The sequence below is a fragment of the Rhinolophus hipposideros genome (assembly GCF_964194185.1).
Source record: "Rhinolophus hipposideros genome assembly, chromosome: 16".
NCBI classification, from domain to species: domain Eukaryota; kingdom Metazoa; phylum Chordata; class Mammalia; order Chiroptera; family Rhinolophidae; genus Rhinolophus; species Rhinolophus hipposideros.
The window spans coordinates 14,413,360-14,435,755 of record NC_138062.1 but is presented as its reverse complement, the minus strand read 5'-3'; positions in this window follow the sequence as shown (position 1 = coordinate 14,435,755).

The following is a 22,396-nucleotide window of genomic DNA, read 5'->3' as shown; positions in this document are numbered from 1 at the left end:
CATTGTTTCTGATGAGAAGCGAGTCTTCATTCTTAGTTTATATATGTAATGAGTTTTTTTTTTTCCTCCAGCTTAAGATTTTCTCTTTATCTTTGGTTTCCAGCAATTTGATGATGATATGCCCAGGTGTGTATTTGTTTGTCATTATCCTCTTACTGTTCACCAGGATTCATGGAGTGGAAAGTGGTTGTTACCCATCAAATTTAGACATTTTTGGTTATTATTTCTTAAATATATTTGCCCCATTTGCTCTTTAGTTTCTGGAATTCTAACCACACAAATGTTAGATTACATGTTATAGTCTCCTAGGTCATTGAGCTATATTCAATTATCATCATCATCATCATAAATATTATTTTTTTATGTGCTTAAATTTGGAATTTCTATTCACCTGTCTGCAGGTCACTGATCTTTTCTGTCTTTCTTTTTCTTTTCTTTTTGGATTTTTTTATGAGAGTTTATCTGAGCCAAACTGATCATATGCCAGGGAGCAAGATCTCAAATGCTCATAAGAATAACATTTTGCAGTTTGTGATCTTTTATTTTGCAGAGTCTAATTTGCTATAACATCCAATGGGTTATTTTATATATTACTTGTTTTAGTTCTATGATTTTTTTAAAAATAAAGTTGTAACGCTTCTGAAATTTCTCATTGTTTAGGTGATTATATCCATCTTTTTTTCCTGGACATTTTAAACATATAATAGTTATTAAATATCATTGTCTATTAATTCCAATATTAAGATCCTCTAGAGATCACCTTCTTTTGATTATGGTCATATTTTCCTGCTTCTTTGCATAACTAAAATATGATTGACCACTGAAAACTGTGGATGATATGCTGCAAGGACTCTAGATTATTTTTTTTCTAAAGAAGGTCAAACTTTGTACTATCAAACAATTAAATTGCTAATCGCCTTGCTGTTGAGGAAGCTTGGTTTTAGGGTTTATCAGAGCAGGCTAATTTCCGTTTTGTACCTTAACATAGGGAGTGACCCTGGGTCCTTAGATATATTACTTACTCTGAATGTGTCGCCTTTCTGGGGTGATAGTGTTTACTAAGCTTCTAACTCTGGGGTACTTGGTGGGATCTACAAACTCCTTCCCAGCTACTGGGCAGTTGCTAAAATTCTCTGCTTAGCTATTTAGTTTCCGGATGTTGCTTTCTGCTGGGTTCCTTGGAGTATCTTTCTGTGCATATGCAATCTGAGTCAGTTAAAGATTTGAGAGGAACTTCTATGAAGATTTTAGGACTACCCAATCTGCAGTTAACAACTTTTCAAGATTGTCCACTGAAAATGTCAGTTTTGGCACCACCAATATCCAACTCTGATGACTCCTCTGTCCTGTGAGGCTTTACCTCTTCCGGGGGCCATATAAACAAGGAAGTACCTTCATGGTTCTGGGCCTCAATCAGTATGATTCTGTTTTGTCAAGAGCCATATCCTCACAATTTGGCTACATTTTAGTTACTCGCCAATAACAGTGTTTCTGTTGGGGATAATGAACACGTTCTGGAAATAGACAGTGGTCATCACAGTTACATAACATTGTCAATGTACTTAAATTAATCCCATTTCAAATGCCACTGAAATGGTATACTTTATATTACATGCATGCTACCACAATAAACAAAAATATATAATCTGCTCTTCAAATGTGAGAAACTGTTACAAGAGAGGATATTCAACAAAAGTTGAAGAAATTCAAAAGTATTTACCAGCGAAGAAAGCCTTCAAAAATGCATTTGAAAACCAACCATCTTGTGACAGAAAATACATGGCGAGATATGCTTTTGAATGATTTTATATCTTATAGCTAGAACTATGTTGTAAGTTCTTGTAGGCATGGAATGTGTGTTAATCTATACTTCTGACTTCATACATTCATTTTCACTTAATGTTTCATATTAAGGTGTCTTTTATACATATGAATTTATTTCCTTTTTGCCCTCACATAAATTCACATTGAGAAAACACCCCTATCCATGGATTTTGAATGTTTTAGGATAGTGTTCCTGTTTTGTGCAATTATGGCCCAATTAGCTATAAAAATAAGTCTTTTTCTTGTAAGTTTTTCATCTTACTCTTGTATTATGATATCTTATGCGAATATTTTTATGCTGGGCATACGATGGATTAATGCTTAGTGAAGACACTATTTTATGATTGACTCTCTTCATCCCTAGTAGTAACTGCTATAACAGTACATCTCATCCATAATTTCTATTGCCTTTGATTCTGTAAATGAGTCAAATACATTGAAATTTATTTTTAAATAGTTTTTTTCTGAGTTTATTTTATTATAAAATCAAATTAATGGACTTAAAATGTGCTTAGTAGTTGTATACTTCAGAATTAGGTCAAATATTTATGATAGAGTACACAGGGGGCACTGTACATCTGGCAATGTCTTCTTAGTTTTTTGCCATTACCTTTTTTTCCTTTTGTGCCTTTGTGTTCAAGTATCTCAGTTCTTATCCTTCGGGAACCTCTTTCCATTAAAGAGTCTCTCTTTCTCACCTTGATCATATTATTGTCTTTGACTCCTATCCACAAGAACCTGTTATTTCCTAACAATACATTTACTCTTTGAAGAAATGTTTCTGTAGCCTATGCAATGATTTAAGACTTCCAAGACTATTTTCCATTCTTTTATTCTTTAGATGTTCTATCACATTGAATTTTAGTTTTAGGTTAAAAGAGTTTGAAAAATAACTAATCATTAATACTTATGGTCCAGATTTTGCTAATGAAAATACAAGACATGTTGTTAAATTAGAACCTCAGATAATCAACAAATACTTTCTCTTAGTGTGACATATTAAAAACTACTTGTACTAGTGGGACATACTTATAATTCTTTTTATTTGAAATTAACATTTAGCTGGGTGTCCATTATTTTATCTGGCAAGCCTACTGATAAGATAAGATAAGATAAGATCTTATCCCAAGATAAGAATAATTTTAGTTTCTCTTGGGATGATAATTTTCCTGAAACTTAGGGATTTTAAATTCTAAAGCCTTTCTCGTGGTAAATAACATTCATATTTGAAGACTGTCCAATGAACAACTTCATAGCTAATTCTTAAAACATTTTAAAAGATCAGTTTTATTATTATTAGAATATTTCTTGTATTTTTCAATGAATAAATCAAAATTCCTTTAAAAGTTATCAGCTATATCTATATCTATCATCTATATATATATCATATATATATATATCATGTGATATATATATATATATATATATATATATATATATATATATATATGATATATATTTTAGGGAATTAAAATGAAGAAACAAACATGCAAATATACCTACCACCTAGATTGTACTGATTTTCCTCTACAGTACATGAAATATATTTTCATTTTGTAAAGAATAAAACAAACCCTGTAAACGTTTTTTATGATTATATTGTTTTTAGGCAGAAAAAAAAAAACATTTCTTTTTATCATGAAAATTAGGACACATCAATTTTGAAACAGCTTCTCCCCTCACCCCCCCAAATTTGTCTTTTTGGAACTAAAAATAAAGAGCTCCGTAGCTCATATCATGTACTCTAAACATGTACGGCCTAAAGCACAATTTTACAGCTGAATTTTAAGCCCCTGTGAAATGGGGTTTCTAATGGAAATGCTGACAGACTGCTAGCTGCAGGGACACCAGCAGGCACCATTATAATAAATGGGTCTTAGGGAGACATGATACAAGCCCACAGGTAATTAATGGCAGGAGTAACATAAAATATAGGCACACCATCCCACTGAGAGCATGACGCAATGGAAGAAACTTGAAATAAAACACAAAGAATGTCTTTAGCAAAGAACTGTGAGGAAAGACTTGTAAAATAAATCACTAGCTGGGACTGTAGCTAGAAGCAGTCATTGCCTATTCCTTTATAATTAGAATTTTTTTAAAAAAACACTATAAAATCATTTTTGGCTAAGCAAAATTATTCTGCGTAATGGATTGTGAAGTCAATAAAATATAAACTCAACTACTCAAGCAGCTAATAATAACCAGGGCTTTCTAGTTGGAAAGTCTAGCTGTAAGAAATCCAAGATTATGACTCCATATTGCAGGAGGATTGACTGTAAAATATAGTCTTAGAATGAAGAATGGTATGGCTGCTTTTACTCTCCCCAAAATGTCTTGATTCAGTCTCCTAGTTGAATTTTTGTTTTGTTTTGTTTTGTTTTGTTTTGTTTTGTTTTGTTTGTTTAACTCTGGAGATCAAGAAGGTCCTGAGATTTGGGGCCATAATTCTCCTTGACCTTTGAAGTCTGTAGTAATTTATGGTTCATTTTTTCTTAATTAAGGATAGCAGACATCAATTTGAGTGACTGAAATCAACTTTAACTTCATCTCTACTTAGGACTTTGTTTAGGTCAGCCATTGTCTTCCAGAAACAGTCAGTGTTTATCAGTTTATACCAGTTATTTCTGAACTCAAATGTGTTCTAGAAGACAGAACATGCAGATTAAGACACTACTGTGCAGTTGGGAGGATATATGGTGGGGTGGGTGGTATACGGGGGAGGGAAAGAGGGAAGGAGGGATGAAGGGATGAAGGTAGGGAGGGAGGGTAGGGAGGAAGGGAAGAAGGGAGGGAGGCAGGCAGGAAGGCTATGGATTACTATGACAGATTACTGACCTAAATTTTTTCAGGGATTTCAGTCAATCCTCTATCTTGTTTCCTGGCCTCAGGGTGACAATACATTAATCCTACATATTAATAAAAGGGATGACTGAGTCCCTACAAGTTTGAATGACTTGCCAAGCAAAGTCTTATAGCCAAGAAACTGGAGGAATAATGACAAATACAAACTATTTCTTCCTGCTAACGTTTTCCCATTTTAACATATTGCCCTTGTAATTTCAGAAGACAGTAAAAATTTTACATGAGTTAGAGATATTCTAAATTGATTTACAAGCATAGATTTGGGCTAAATAATTCAGATAAACTGGCTTCTGCCAGGACCATCTACATAGCTATTTAGTTATGGTTTCATATTCATAAAAGTCTCAACAATAAACTCAATTTCTGAGTTTAGCTCGTTGATGGGTTTAAATTTTGTGTGTGTATGTGTGCATGCATGCATGCGTGTGTGTGTGTACCAGTATTAGTCTGCATTACACACTTGAAGTAACACAACTTTAGATTTCCACATTTGGAGTAACACTACTTTAGATTTTTTTTCAGCCAAGGAGTTATGTTCTTACATGTTTCCTGAGAGTGAAGACACAACTATCACACTTGGATTCCTCAAGAAAAAAGCATTTTGGGATCCAGGAATATTAGACTTCAAAAATATATAACTACATATTTTTAAACTGTTTCAGATGAACAATTTGAGTGAAAAAAACTTCTTTCTTTTTCAATATAATGAAAGATTTTAAAAGTTTACTCAAACACCACCCACTCATCTAATAATTCTTCCTTTCATTTACAAAATGAGTAACATGTCTGGAGATGGCGAGAAATATTTCACTAAAATTTGTTTTGATATATCTTGTCTTAGCTTTCCTTTGCCTTTAATTTCAGCCTGTTTCACCAGTTGTCTGTGTTCTGATTAGTTTCCACTGGTATGAAATAAAAGTGATCTGCACGTCATCTGTTAATTGTGATTCTTTCGTATGCCGTTCTTATTCTCACACTTGACACAGCTTACCAATTGTTCAGGGAAGAGAATCTCTTTTCAATTCAGTCTTGGTATGTACAAACAGGTTGTACATACAGGAAAATCTGCTGATATTCTTGGATGGAGTCTAAGCTCTCAGTTTCAGGGATTTGTTTTAAAGTTGTGATCACAATACAAATTTATAGTTTTATTTTTGTAGTTATGCAGCCTTTGAATTATGAAAGCCGCACTGAATAGTTTGTAGAACTATCGTTTACAAGAACTATGCTTTCTCTGAGCACCACAGTGTCATTTGTACACAGATCAACAATGAAACCAATCCATAAACCATGCTCCATAAATAATTTCTGAATTTTAGTTTTCCTTCATGGCTAGAAAATATATTTCTTCAATGCATTGAGGACATACACAGTATCCACAGAATAATATCCTTGGCTAGATTTTAAGAATCACATTACTTGATTTGTAGACTTCTCACAGAAAGCAATAAACTTTTTAACTGAGGCGAGTCTGACAGCTTAGTGTCATTCAGGATATACCAGTAGGAAATTTGAGCATCATAAAAGTAAAAGCCAAAATGCTTAAAATCATACTGGTTATATTTTACATGAAAAATCACCTCATTTTACATTTTATGAGAAGCAGGAAAAACTATATCCATACCTTTGTTATTTATTCAGGTTCCTCACATTGAGATGTTACTTACTTGTCTCTTGAAATGACATATTTGCTACGAGAATGGGAAACTATCTGTAAGGGCATAGAATTTAAAGTTTTTGATAGTTTACATTTGTTCCATGAAACGCTTCTGCTTTTGCATGCAGATGGGCTAATGGTCCTGCGACAGTCATTAACCCAGAGTCACTTCCAAAACACTGTGCCGAGAGATTTATTTTCCGTGATTACAGTCTTGGGCTTTCAGTTTCGGTCATGGCATTTTTTCGTGTAATGTCATTTTTTTTTTTTTTTTTTTGTCTCTTTGCAAAACACAAAGATTTTTGCTAAAATGAATTAAGTCAGTGGTTGATTGCCTCCCAACTCCATATTCTCTCAACTGCAGCTGCTGTCTTTTCCAAAGCAGAGTGTGCGTTGTTCCAGGTTGTGCCCCAGCAAGCCACTGACATATCTTGGCTTGGCTTGAGTTCACCTCCATCAGCTCATGTGGCCGTTCCTCATTGATTCTTTTCACCGGACCAGTCTGGCAAATCCGAATTCAAATGAGCAGCACTTTTGGTCTGATAAACTCGCTCTTCTGTGATACTTGGCTGTCTGTATTGGAATCCTGCCATTTCATGGTCAGAATTGTATGTAGGTGGCAATCGTAAAATCAGCTGGAATCTGAGTAAATTTCAGGCATAGTCAGTCACGTTCTATATTTCGCTGGAATTCATACCTGGGCTCTTTCCTCCGCCTGCCCCCTCCGCTTCTTTTTTTTTTTTTTAACATTTTAATCATAACTGACATACTTAATCATAATTGACATACAGTATAATATTAGTTTCAGATGTGCAACGTCATGGTTCCACATTTATATACCTTACAAAGTGATCACTACAGTAAGTCTAGTAATCATCTCTCACTGTACATAGGTAGTTATTACGATGTTATTGACTCTGTACCTTGTACCTTGGCTCTTTAAAGCTTAGCTTTATATGGAATTTTATCACTTGTTGATATATCTATATTATATCCATATCATGTCTAGATCCATATTTAAAACTTTCTTGTATTCCTATATTTGAGTTTTGTCAGAATTATTACTGCTCAACACCCAGGTGTGAAAGCCGGGAGCCACCTTTATTTCCTTTTCATTCTTAACAAAACATCCACTCTATCACTCAGTAAGCCTTGTTTTTACCCCATCGTGTTCCTCAGATTACTCTTTCCTTTGCATCACTGCGTTTCACTCCTTCAGTGACTCCCCATTTCACTCAGTAAAAGCTGGGGTCCTTAAATCACACACGGAGGAAAATAGAGCATTGTGAAGTAGTAATCTCAGGGAATTTGTGACAAGGGCATATTTTTTAAGAAAATAATTGGAGATGGACACAATAGTTTATGTACAAATCTATTATACACAATTAAAGTTGGTTTTAATTATATTGTTCCTTTGGATGGCTCTTCTTTGTATTATCTCTGCCTACAGAGCCATGTATATCCAGGATACATTCGTTAGCAATTCTGTTTTGGAGAATCTTCACTGAAAATTATAATTTTAGATTCTTTGCAGTTTCTTCCATATCAACTTTTGTCTTTATTTCAACTTAATATTGTCTCATGGATTTTCACGCTAATTTCATACCTGCCATATCTTCTTGCATTGTTCTTTTAGAATGGCAGCTGTATTCCTTAAGTATTTTTCTGGATATAGCCATAGAAGAGTTTCAGAGGTGTTTACTGTCCATAAAACTCCAGATGATTTCATGGCCCCCTCCATTTTTCTGTATTGTTTGTCAACCATGAGGAATTTTGTTCCTGCTTTACTTATTCTCAAGTGAAATGAACACCAACAAGATTCAATTTTGGGTAGGAGGTAAATGGTTGGAATATACTTGCCTTGGCTCCCTACTGTCGTCTTGGTGATGCTCACAGATCTCTTCAGGGCCACAGCTGGAGCCTCAGTTGATTTGTTCAGCTGTCAGTCTCATACTCAATTTCTGGAAAATATTTTTCTCTTCTGGAATGAAATTTTTCCTACCCGGATTACTCTAAAGACACTAAAACAAACAAATAAAAATAAACAAAACAGTCTATTCTCCCCAGTCAGTGTGAAGGTTGTATTTTCTCAAAAATATCACACTTGGCTTTTTGGAAACGTTTTTCCCAGGAAGTAGTGTTGTACTGCCAGCATCCCTTCCCCACCGCCCCTTCTCCCCACTCCCAAACCCCCAGCCCTACCTGGTTTCTTCCAGGTCTGTTGATTTTAAGACCAGTTGTTTCTGAATTGATAAAGAAAGCTTGAAGGGGTTGGAGAAGGACTCTCCATCTCAAAATTAACTAAGAAGACAGCGGCCCAATTTTTCTTATTGGCACAAATTCTAGATCTAAGGCAGGAGGCAGCTTGCCACTTTGTGAGTCTTCATGTCATGAGGTTAAAGCTGTATATTACTCAGGTAAAGCTAGTATTTGCTAAAGCCAGTGCTATGTGTCTTTTTCTAAAAGCAACAAATATTTCCCCAATTTTTGTAACAAGTTGTCTTGGAGTCTTGTTTTTAAGGTGTCACATGTTCTGTGTCTTTAAAATATTTTAGGAATGTGAAAGAGGTAAACCAGATAATGTTTAAGCTGAGAAATCTTATCTTGGTTTGAATCACTTGTTCTGTGATACATCCCCAGAATTTCACTGCAGCCTCCCCTCTCAGACTCCATTTGTGAGAGTTGAATACTGGGCTCAAGCTCTATTCTAAATGCAGCAGTCTATAAACTTTCAGGGCTGCAGACAATTCAGCCATATTGTTTTAAAACTGTTAAATTGGGAATATTTGTCACAGTTAAAATGTGTAAAAAACATGTGCTCAACTAATTTAACTTAATAGCAATGGTTCCATTCTCTAATAGAACACTACAGAAGGTAGAAAAAAAATGAGTATCGTTTCAAGGATATAGATATAATCATAATGAAACATTTAGCAATGGTGTGCTTTATATTTTAATATATGCAGAAAAAAATACGGCATAACTCAGTTCAATCACTGTAGCCAGAGATAAACTAAGTACTGAACCTAAATCTGAGGTCTGTAACTATATGAACTTAGTAACTGCTCGATTTGTAGTCCCTGATAAAGAAGCATAAAATTGCCAGTGGAATAAACATGATTTCTGACTTTAGAAAATTTGCAATTTGATGTGTATTCCAGCCTTTTGATGTTATGCAGACCAAATAACATATTTTTAAAGAAGTAAAGCCATACACCTAGGTGATCCTTAAAATGCTGATTTTTCAGCAAAGATCAAAACAGCAATAACAGAGGGAAAGAAAATGGCCTCTTTTCCCATGAAAAGTAAATGACTTAAAAGAACTTACACAAGTTTTATCAAATCCGTATACTTTAAATGACTTTAATTTGTTCATAGAAGTTTGCCTTCCATTAGAGTCTGTTGACTACACAGAACTCCCAAAGGCAAAGGGCTTATGATATGAAATACATAGTAGACTTATTTTAATGTTTCTTGAATGATAAATGAATGATGATACAATGTCATTAATTTAGAAGAAACAACCATGATTTATGTGCATTCAAATTTTTTTCTGTGAGAAGTTTTGACAAATTCAAAACTTTGTCAAACTACTAAGAATGTACTGATGAATAAACTACTTTTTGTGCATTGATTAAATGACAGTCATTTAATTAGGGCATTACAAGTCATAGTTTGATTCATTATTAACCTCTTAATGTCTACTAATCTTATTTGACATTTTCTTACTGTTTAGTAGAATCTGCTATCACAGGTTGGCATGGATCTTTGTAATTTGGGTTCTTTGCTTAGCCCATTATCTGGCAAACAGGCTACTAGGATTCTGCTAGGTATCTAGGAATTCAATACACATTTCTACATACTACACTAAGCTCATTTAGTGTAGCTCCATGTCAGCTCTCTACTCCTTTGCACTCTGTTCTCTGCTTCCAGGAGGCTGAGTTGGGTGGAAAACATCATTGGCTTCCAATAGAGTTTGGCCAATGGGAACCTAATCAGCAGATTGGAAGGTGAGGGGATGTGGGACATGGAGGCTGTGTCCTTTGAAAGAAGGTCACAGCTCCTGTCAAGGCAGCTCTTCCCTGTAACTGAAGCATCTCCTCTAGTCTTCAGGCTGAGCCTTGGGGATAGAGGGACAGCCCTGTGATCCTACACTATCTCTAATGCTTTCTTTACATCCCGTACACTTATTTATAAACACTCTTTGTTAAATTCTTCTAGAAGAATCATAATTTGAGTAGTCTTTTCTCCCTTGGAACCCAACAAGAAGAAAGTTTTGAATGGTATTTATGAAAATCCTTCAATACTGAAGTGTTTAATCTGCTTGATTGAATGTAGAAAATTTTTATTATTAATGTAGGTTTTTAGAGAATATTGATTCATTTTCTCTGAATACCCATGTTTACACTAACTTCTGGTTGTGGCAGTATAGACAAAAACAAAACCTCATTACTAGCTTTAAATTAAATACAACTAAATACTGTTAAGGACAATAACAAGTTTGCCAGATAGGAAAATATAATGAGCCTGAACAATTGCTAAAAGCAAAATATAATGAGCCTGAAAAATTGCTAAAAGCAATATTTCACAGTTAATTCCCAATATTTTAATGGGCCTTCTATTTGAGGTAGACATTTCATAAGCTATCAAATGTAATACATTCCAGTTGAATATTATTTTTGGTTTGTTTGCTATGATTTCTCTTCAATTATCCTGAGCAAACTGAGTCTTCTCTGGCAGTAAAGATTACGTTATCAGGCTCATAACTGAAATGGAGAGCGTCTCTTTCTTACTTTTATGCTCTGGACTATGGTATCAGAACATCACCTTTCTCAAAAAGACCCCAATATAACATGATAATTTTAAGAGAGCCTTTAGGAACATAATAAAAACACTTTTAAATCTTTATTTGAATCTCTACAAAGCTGTTTTTTTCCAAAATGAAATGAAGGAAAAACTAAAGAATTTCTCATTCAGTGAAAGCTTTTTTTCCTTTCTCTTTCCTACAAATGTATTTATCAGAAAGCATGCAATTATCATGCATTATAAAGCTAAATCTTTCAGTGGGAAATGCTCACAGATACCTAAATTGATGAACGACATTTGTCAATTTCAAAATCCTAAACTCATTGGCTTTTTCAGGGACATGAAAACAGGTCTACTGCCAGAAAATTAAAAAAAAATAAAAAAATAAAATACAATCAATTGTAATACTGATAATTGAAATTATAAACTCTATTTTACCAACTCACTGTAGGAACTTTTTATTAGTGTTATATAAATCAAAGTGCTTCACACTGTTATTAGTCATCAGATTTTTCTTTTGAGAGTGTTATACAGTCTGAACTCAAGGATGGATAAATCAAATTACACTCATGATCTTGCAGTAAACACAGTCCACATTAATCTTTTGGTTACTTGGTATTTTCTTAATGTCCATGCAAGAGCCTCTATACATCATATGCACTTGTTTACTGCAGCCTTAGACTTTGTTTCACATTGGTTCCCATGAGAAAAATTTCATGTCTGTATCAGGATTATGAGTGTCTTTGGTTCATGGACTCTGTCGTATACTTCTTTAGGATTCCCTAAAGCCCATGTTACAGTCATAGACATACTACAAATGTTTGTTGATTCAGATAACTATCTTTAAATCCCTAGGGTTTGCTTAATAGACAATTCAGCATAAATCATTGAAATCTATCAACTAACTCATGGTTACCAGATGAGAGAGGGGTTAGGGAGCTGGATTAAAAAGGGTAAGGGATTAAGATATAGAGATTGGTAGTTACAAAATAGTCATGGGGGTGTAAAGTATAGCATATAGAGTACAGTAAGTAATATTATAATAACTATGTATGGTGCCAGGTGAGTACTAGACTAATTGGGGGATCACTGCATAAATTATATAAATGTCTAATGTATAATGTATAAATGTATAAATGCTGTACACCTGAACCTAGTGTAAAATAGTATTGAATATCAAATGTACTGGAAACAATTTTTTAAAAATAAAAAAAGAATAAATTTTCAAAACAATGCAATATTCAACACAAACACAACCTTTCACATTTTATGCCTATTTTTGTAGTGATAAGAAACACTACATTACGTAGTCACAATCACATTCAATTTTGTGTCTATTTTTACTGAAGTAACATGCTGAACTTTAAAACAAAAACAAATATTTTAGTCTACTCTTTGGTTTCTCTGCATTATTATTTCATCAAAGCAACCGCTTCAGTGTGAAATCTGTGTGAGATACCATAATGGGAAATGCCATCAATAATGGAGTATCTGTTTTTCCATAGAAAATAAGAGCAAGACATCCCACAGTTCTGGGCCTGCCTTCCCATACTTCTCATAACTGTCTACTAAAGTGCTGCTTCTTTTTGCTTGATGTTTCTCGCACATATACTTACATTTCAGTATTAGAAGAATCAACAATGCATAGGAGCAATTAGTTTAAATATTTCACCATGCAGTCTAACTGATATTTAGTTTTTCAGTATTAGGACAGAACTTAATATATTCTTTTGGTTACTTTTCATAGATTGCTCGATTTTGTTCAAAAATTAAATATGAATCACTGCCATTTGCAGAACTCATAACAATACTCCCTAAACAAGCTCCTACAAAACAATTTTTCTGTTTAATTTTGCATGCTACGGTGACAAGATACTATGGAGACCTAAGTTCCAATAAAACACACACACTTTGTATGTAGCCAGGTACGACTTTTTATAATAACCCAGTGATGAGTGGGGGAAAAAGATGATTCTATAAACCTTATATGGAACAAAACCTTTCAACCTTTAGGACAATTTTCATTGTCCTAAAAATCCATTGTGATACCCTATTCATTCCCCCCCACATCTTCAACGCCTAGCAACCACTGATCTTTTTACTGTCTCTATAGATTTGTTTTTTTCCAGGATGTCATATAGTTGGAACCATATAATATGCAGCCTTTTCAGATTGACTTCTTTCACTGAGTAATATGCATTTAAGTTTCCTTTGTGTCTTTTCATGGCTTGATAGCACATATCTTTTTAGTGCTGAATATATTCCAAACTTGGAGGTACAAGTTTATCCATTCACCCACAGAAGGACATCTCGATTGCTTCCAAGTTTTGGAATAAAACTATAAACATCCATATGCATGTTTTCGTGTGGGCATAAGTTTTCTGCTCCTTTGGGTAAATACCAAGAAACATGATTGCTGGATCATATGGTGAAAATATGATTAGTTTTGTAAGAAATTGCCAACTGTCTTCCAAAGTAGTAGTATTTTGAATTCTCACAGTTAATGACTAAAAGCTCCTGTTGCTCCACGTTCTAACCAGTGTTTGGTGTTGTCAATATTCTGGATTTCGGCCGTTCTAAGAGGTGTGTAGTGGTATCTCATGCTGTTTTAATTTTTATTTCTCTGATGAAATATGATGTGAAACATTTTCATACTTTTATTTGCCATCTGTATATCTTTTTTGTTCAGGTGTCTGTTAAGGTTGTTGACCCATTTTTCAATTCGGTTTGTTTTCTTATTGTTGAGTTTTAAGAGTTCTTGCTATATTTTGCATAACAGTCCTTCCTTTATGAGATGTGTCTTCTGCAAATATTTTCCTCTAGTCTGTGGCTTATCTCCTTATTTCTTGATATTGTCCTTTGAAGAGCAAAAGTTTTTAGTATCGATGAAGTTCAGTTTATCAGTTTTTTTCTTTCATGGATTCTGACCTTGGTATTATATCTAAAGACTCATCATCAGGCCCAACATCATGTAGGTTTTCTTTTATGTTATCTTCTAGGAGTTCTAGAGTTTTCCATTTTACATTTAGGTCTGTGATCCATTTTGAGTTAATTTTTGTGAAGGGTGTATGTAAGGTCTGTGTCTAGATTCATTTTTATGTTTAGTTGTTCCTGCATTGTCTGTTGAAGAGACTGTCTGCTCCATGTAAATTGCCTTTGCTCTTTTTACAAAGACCGTTATATTTCTCGGCATCTATTTCTGGGCTCTGTATTCTATTTCACCAATCTACGATTAATTGTAGCTTTATAATAAGCAATGATGTGAGGTAGTGTCAGTTTTTGTCTCTATATACACTTTAGAATCAGTTTGTTGATATCCACAACATGACTTCCTGGAATTTGTTAGTGGCTTTTGGCATTAAACTATACTGAAGAAATATCTAAATGGTTGGTCCAAGTTAAGGAGAGAAAAGATCAATTATTCCAGTAACTCAGAATTCCAAGCTAATAAAAGTGTTGAACTCTTTAAATTGAATGCACCTGGCTAAAGCATGAATTGGCCACAGTCACTGGCTCAGAAATTGAGGCAGAAAATCCTCATGGATGTATCTAGAAGGTATTTGTTTATCCTCTATTTGCTTTCAGTGGTGTCTTTATGAAGCAATTTGGAATATTAAGAAGGAGATGAGAGAAGTCTGGCGGGAAAAATTTTAAAAGGTTAATACTGTATTTGAGATTTTTAGAAAAAAGAAAAAGGACAGATTTGAAAAATTAATCCACCAGAGAAAAGATTTTGCCTTCTAATGATGAGGAGAATAATTTAGTGTCATGTACGAGATATTTGAGGAGGCCAAACATCAATAATATACAAGGTGTAGCATTTTAGTTAAATGAAAAGGAGCGTAGTAACAAATGAAAAACTTGCTTCAAGGGAAAGTGTAACATGGTGTTTTTGTGTACATACTAAATTTTTAGTGGAATTTGTATGCAGAAAAGAGGATTTATAGGTTTATCATTTATGTATTTAATAGATAAAGCAATAGTTTAAAATCAAATTCTTTTTATACTTTTAAGTTCAGCATGAAAATATAATTTATAAACTTGGCAGATTTTAGTAATTATTTTCACTTGAACATTAAATTTTTAAATGGACCAGACATAATTAAACACTTCCTAATATTTAAACTGTATTTATAAATATAATATTCAGTTTAAGTAATTCAGTTTTTAAAAATCTTGCTGCATACTTAAATAATACGTACAAATGTAATGTACGTGGCTTAGTACCTTCCTTAAATAGAAGGAAGCTTAAAAATCTCTTTAATCTTCAAAATTGAATACAATTTTTTTTTTATTGATAACTACAAATCTAAATTACTTTATTACATATTGTGACTTGAAGCTACAGAATTCTAATTGTGAAAAAAGTGTGAAATGTTTGGAAGGGACATAAGAAATTACTAGGTATGGAGTTCTGGGCCACATCAACTAGACCTTGGGCATTGCTGGATTCTATAGGGGAGGTGTACTTTTGATTGACTGGTTTACAGCTTGGTAGAGATAATTTGTTGACCATAGAGAGAGATATAAATCATTCCTGCAGAGGACAATACAAATGAATTTTCTTTGATAAAAATATAAATTCTGTAAGTCTGATTTTTCTCTGAACCAGTTTGAACATCTTATAGGTTCCCTCAATAATTAGTAATTAAATGAAATCTTTGAGTCTTCATTTTATATTTTTATGAGAGTCATGATATTACTCCTTTGAAAATTCTACTTTAACACTCTAATAGGCTGAATTACCAAAAGTACAGAGGGTGCCAAAAATATATATATACATTTTAAGAAAGGAAAACTGTATTAAAATTGTAATACTCAATATATACCAATAACAAAAGATGAATACAAGTCACATTTGATTTCTGCAATTACAAGAGGTGCTCAAAGTGGTTCCCATCAATGTCCAGACATTGATGTCCAGACACTTCTGATTATGGCGAACTACTGCTTGAGCATACATAACATCTCTTAAAATGCGTATGCATTTTTATGGCACCCTCAGTATATTCAAATACACAAACTATATTAAAAAATCAGATTGCTTCTTAACACAAAACTATGAATACTAGTGTTTTATTTTAAACTTTATTGTAGTTAGTGTATTCTTCCCAGATTTCAAAGCTGAATAAACTAACAAAGACATAAAAGAATCCAGAGAAATCATGTGCCACCAGAAATTTCAGCCTGGTAGGAAAGCTAAAGCTCCAGTTAGCCATAGATTCTTCTCATCTCCCCACCCATCACGTTGATTTCCTTTTCAGTGTTGTAACATTCTGGACTAAGGAATGTTAAACCTGTTCACATGACCTAATTGGCACTTTCTCCTCAGTCTGCAACTCCCACCCAAGTTACTCATTTGATGGGATTGTACATTGAATTTTCTCTTAAAAGATGGGAATATCTTCTCTGAGTCTAAAAATCTTAGAACTTGATGAAATCCTGAACTCTTCTATGTTTTCTGGACCATTCAATTTCTAAGGCTATTTAAAATATTACGTAATTGACTTATGGATAGTTTGACATGATTTTTTCTTTGTTAGGTCATTTTACTGACAAATTGAACTCTTCGTAAACACACATATATTTTTTGCAAATATTTGATGGAAATATAATTTTAGGGGAGGTGGTTAAACCTATGGCCTTGACAAGTATCTTTAGGGAGGAAATGACATAAACATGTACATGTTTTATAAAGATTTTAGAAAGAATAAGAATTGGTGCTCATTTATTGCAATTATGTTTTATAGAAATGCTGCTTCTTTCAAACTGTTTAATCAGAAAAAATTTTCCAAGCTTCATTAAGTAAATTGAGGAGATCTATTAGTCTAGTATTATTAGCCACATAATATGGGGGAAAAATCACAGACAGCTTACAGTAAAATTATATTTAAGATATTTAAAGTTTTGATTTCCCATCAAGTTTTGATTTCCCATCAACTCAGGAGATTATGATGAACGTTTACCAAAATCAGTACATGACCTTGACTGTGACTTATAACCTTATTTTGAGCCCAGAAATGGCATCTTTATTCAGCATGGGTTTGAAAATCACATGGTACTCCAAAGGCCCTTTGCTTAAGGGACCTTCAGGGCAGTTGCACTGGTTTCAAACAATAATGAGCTCTCTATAAGGCTGACTACGGAAACTTATCTGTCATTCTGACATGTTGAAGAAAGCTACTGGAAATGTTGGTGGCAAGAACATGAAATGGACTTGTTGAGATATAAGATATCCAGAAGGAGATACATTTAAAGACATCCCATTAATCAAAGTGACAATGGAAAAGCCCAAACAGAGAAAAAAATACAGATGTCTTACTAAACCATGGCTCATTAATTTTTCTTTTTCCCCCTTTCTTCTCTATACTTTCTATTGGAACAGTTCTTGAGTCTGAATATAGTCAGTTTCATCTGGGTGATTTAAAGCTTGGCAGTTGCATTACATAGCAATTTATTTCAGAAATGTAAATATTTTTTAAAAAAATTCAATCTCACCTTTGAGATTCAATTTTTTTTTCTAACCTAGGATTTAAAATAGCATGTAATAAAAATGTTAGATGAGAGATCTTAAAGCTTTCCGCAAATAAGTGGATTCCAAGTGTTAATGAACCAAATGCTTTGTAAAGGGTGTCATAGCAAATGTGAGTCAAAGTGTTGGCTCTAACATCAGCAGTAACTAAAGTCCGAACATGATGTAATTTTAAATAATATATTTTTTAAAATGTCTTTTTTAAAAAAAGTTTTATTATTGCAATTAGTTAATTACACAAGCAATAACTCATGAAAAGTGAGTGTAATAATTTTTTTTCCAGTCACTTTACGTTTTGTAGTTCTAGTTGTCCTCTTGACTGGATTTTAAAAAGTCCCTTTTCTTGTGAATATCAGGAATAAGAAAGTTCTCTGGTCACTTAGCCTCACAGAACCACTCTGTTGAGGACCCTGACTCTGTAGAGAAAGTGTAAAAATGTGGCAGAATCACCGAGAGAACCAGAGGGCCACAATGCTACGAGGTCGGACAATTAAGTTTGCGAACTGGGTGCAACGATGTTGCTAACCTGTTTTTGATATCAGAGAGACTATTCATATGAATTTGTACCAGCTACACAAACAGTTAACCAAATTTACTGTTTGGAAGAGATGAAAAGGCTGTGTGAAAAAGTTAGACAACCTGAACTTTTCACCAATTCATGGCTCTTGCATCACGACAATGCACCAGCTCACAAGGCACTGTCTGTGAGGGGTGTTTTAGCCAGTAAACAAATAACTGTATTGAAACACTTCCTACTCACCTGATCTAGCTCCCATGACTTCTTTCTTTTCCTTTCAATATTTCCTTTATCTTTGGGTACACATTTTGATGACATTCAGGACATCAAGGGTAATACGACAGGTCTGATGGCCATTTCAAGAAACAGTTTCAAAACTGCTTTGAAGGGTAGACTAGGCGCTGGCATTGGTGCATAACTTCCCAAGGGGAGTACTTTGAAGGTGACCATAGTGATATTCAGCAATAAGGTAAATTGCTAGGATGAGTTCGCGAACTTTATTGTCTGAACTTAATCACAGCCTGGTATCAATCAAGCTGTGTGGCCACAATGTTCAGAACCTCTGGAGTGGGCAGGATAACTATGGAACCTAGAAGCCCAGCAGCCGGTGGTGCCTGCTCAGGTATCATATCCAAGGAACTGGAAAGAGTGGTCCCAAGCCACTGTAGGCCCCAAGCAAGCGGGACTTTCTAAAGAGTAGATAGGTCACGAAAAGAAATCATGGATAAGTGGGGCTACCATCAGCCAGGGAAGAGGAGGCTAGATTTTGCAGAGTCTGGGGAAACTTGTGTGAATGGTAAATGTACTGTGGCTGAAAACTGAGATGATGTAATTACAGGGATGTGTCACCTTAGCTGTTGTTGCAGACCTTTCTCATAGTACAAAAAGAACAAATAGACCGAGCTGAACTTGATCTTATTAGCTCATGCATGAAAAAACAAAACAAAAAAACCTGTAATTGTTTTGTTTTTTTTCGCTATTTCTAGGGAGGAAAAACTCAAATAAGCCAATTGGTTGAGCCAAGTTTCAGACTTAAGACAATTATATTGACAAAATAAGCTAGAACAAGCCTAAGGTCTAGTAGACAGGATCTGAACCCCCTGTAGGAAGTTCTCCAAATTCCTAAACTTACTGGATAGCAGAGCTAATGTGGCTATTGTTTTGGGATTGTGCTTGCTATTTTTCATTAGCCTGCATGATTGATGAGGATATCCAGGTTTGTGAATGTGTGTTCTTATTGATTAGATAAATTCACTTACAATCCTGTTGCTGGATTCTGTAGCAATCAGCCATATGCAATCAGAAATGTCTGAATGCCTAAAGCTCTCCAGGATTATAAATGGGAACATTGTTCCCGTGCTGAGAGAACAAGAATATGTCTTTTCATACAAGATTTAAGATAGGTGTGGATGATATGCAATGCTATCTTTTGCTCTAACATCTGTGTGGCTGGTAAAAGTTACTGGTGCTATGAAAGAGCAATTAGTCACCATTGTTCCCATTGTGCCTGACATTATGGCAAACACTGACACCATTGGCAGTTGGCTTGCTGTTTTAAATATTGCCAGTGCTCTCTCTTTGAACCTGACTTAAAATACCTTCCCAAATATACAGTTTGCCTTCATCTGGAAAGGCATTCAATATACTTTTACTGCTTGAAATCCCAAACTATGTTATCTGCTATTTGGACCAGCTCTAGAATACTGTACAGTACTGATTAATGTAATGGAATATTTCATTTTCAATGATATATTGGTAATCTTACTCAAAATTTTTATCAGCATTTCTGAGTGCCCTAAAACAAGGAACTTTAGAAGCAGTGTTTAGAGCAGTAAAAAACAAAGTCTTGTCTGGATCTACATATTTCCTTCAAAATCCATAAAAATCACAGAAGTTTGTGACCACGAATATTTGGTGTTTGGTCACAAAAATTTCACAGCCAGTTGGTGTCTTTGGCACTGATACTTCTACTTTAAGTTTTGGAGGACAGCCCTCTTCCTTTCACCTCACTGTTCTGGGGTAAGAGTGAATCTGTTACTAGAGACAGATCATTTCTCTGATAGAAGGTCAGGACGTTCAGGAGTTATCCTCAGTATCCTGACTCTGTAACGGGTTTTTCTCTAAATCAAACACACAGAAGCTTGACAAGTCCCAGTTTCATTGTGAAATGAAAATTGCACCTCTGATGAAGAGACAGCCCATGTACACTTGAAACAAGGCACGTGAGGAGATAATCATATGAAAACTAAGCAAAATAACAGAAAATTGAACCAAACCCACAGGGGCTCTAATTTAGATAATTATTTTTACAATATATTTACAATAATAAATGCTTGCTCAATGGTGACCTCATCTATAAGACTTGTTGCTGAACCAAAAGCTATTATTTTCTTAATGTGTAAAATTATGAAAATTTCAGTAGAGATCTGGAAACTGTAAAACAACCCAATATGAATTATAGAACTAAAAATCACAGTAACTAAAGCAAAAAACAAAATCAAGAACTAAAATTAAGCTGTATAGACATAGCAGAAGAGAGAATAAGTAAACTGCAAAATAAGAAAATATTCAAAATGTAGTATGAAAAATTAGCTGAAAAATCCGGAAAAGAAAATAAATTTCACAGAAGACAGAGTGAAAGGGTTAACAGTCATGCAATCAGCTTTTGTAAGGGAGAGAAGATTGGAAAATTCTCAGCCATTATTTTCTTAAATATTACTTCTTCCCCAAAGCATTACACATAATAAACTCTCTCAAATTTTTCTTGAACTCTGTACTGGTTTCTATGGGTCTAGGGGTTTACCACAAAATGGAATGACACTTTTACCAGGTTTCATTCCACTTAATTTGAAATGAAACCTTGGAAATATGGGTTCCTTACTGCATACAAGAACACAATTTTGTGTTTGTTTTATTAACAGGTAGATATAATACCTTGTTGGATGAATAAAAGACTAATTTTCAATAGTAACCTTGGAAATATGGGTTCCTTATTGCATACAAGAACACAATTTTAGTAACCTTGGAAATATGGGTTCCTTATTGCATACAAGAACACAATTTTGTGTTTTTTTACTATTGAAAATTAGTCTTTTATTCATCCAACAAGGTATTATATCTACCTGTTAATAAAACAGTCTACTTGTCCCCCAGAATGTAGTAGAAATACTGATGTACTTACAGGGCATGATCAACATGGACTTAAATTTATCTGAAATAAAGATATCTGGCAAAAATTTTTGGAAGAAGCTCTGGTTCGGTGCCTGTAGAACATGGAAATGGGTAAAGGAATGACTGGCCTCTTACCTCGTTGCAGAAATTAGCATGCACTAATGAAGTTCATAGTAATTTCTGTTACTTTTAACTTAAATAGGATGAATTGGCTGAATGTGTCTGATGGGAGAGTTGGTGTTTTTAATCATGCATGGGTGATATTATGTGTATCGATAATGTTAGAAAGCGTTGGCGATCGTGGTACTGAATGGACTAATTCCTGCTCCATCTCACCCTCCCGTCTATGCAGCCATGTAGAATGACCATCTGTTTATGAATGACATCTCCCTCTCTCATCACTGACCAGAGTTGACTGACTCCTCATTTTCCGGAGTCTCTATTCAACTTAAAAAATACATGTCCTGTTTGTTTTGTTTGTTTAATCAATGTGTAAGCCTTATGTATCTAATCACTTTATAGATTGAATCTGATCTAAGACAAGTAGTCAGTGGTAGAACTGGAGTCTAAATATAGTGTAAGGATGGGTCTGGGGAAGCAATTACTGCCAAGTTGCTGGTGCCATGAGTTATTGTTACATGTTTATTCATAGCCTTAAATTTTTTACAGTAAATATTTAATTAGAAATTGGCTTCTCTAGTTTTTCCCTCTGAGGAAAAAGGTGTGGAAAATTAAAAGACAATGATGGTGCATTTACATATCCTTTCAGGACCAACATTCGCAAATTGAATACAGGTTAATAATGATACTGGGAATTACTAACTTTGAAGGGTGAAAATACAAACCGATTTTCCCCCATTGAGACTGGATTAATGCTTCTCTTTAATGCTTCTCTTTAAAGTTAGAATTAATATATTACAACTTAGATTGGATTGGACTGCTTTTCACCTCTTGCTTTAGCCTCATCTTAAAGTTCTTTCTCTCTCAAATTAAGTCTACAAGAAACATTGCTTAGATTTGAATA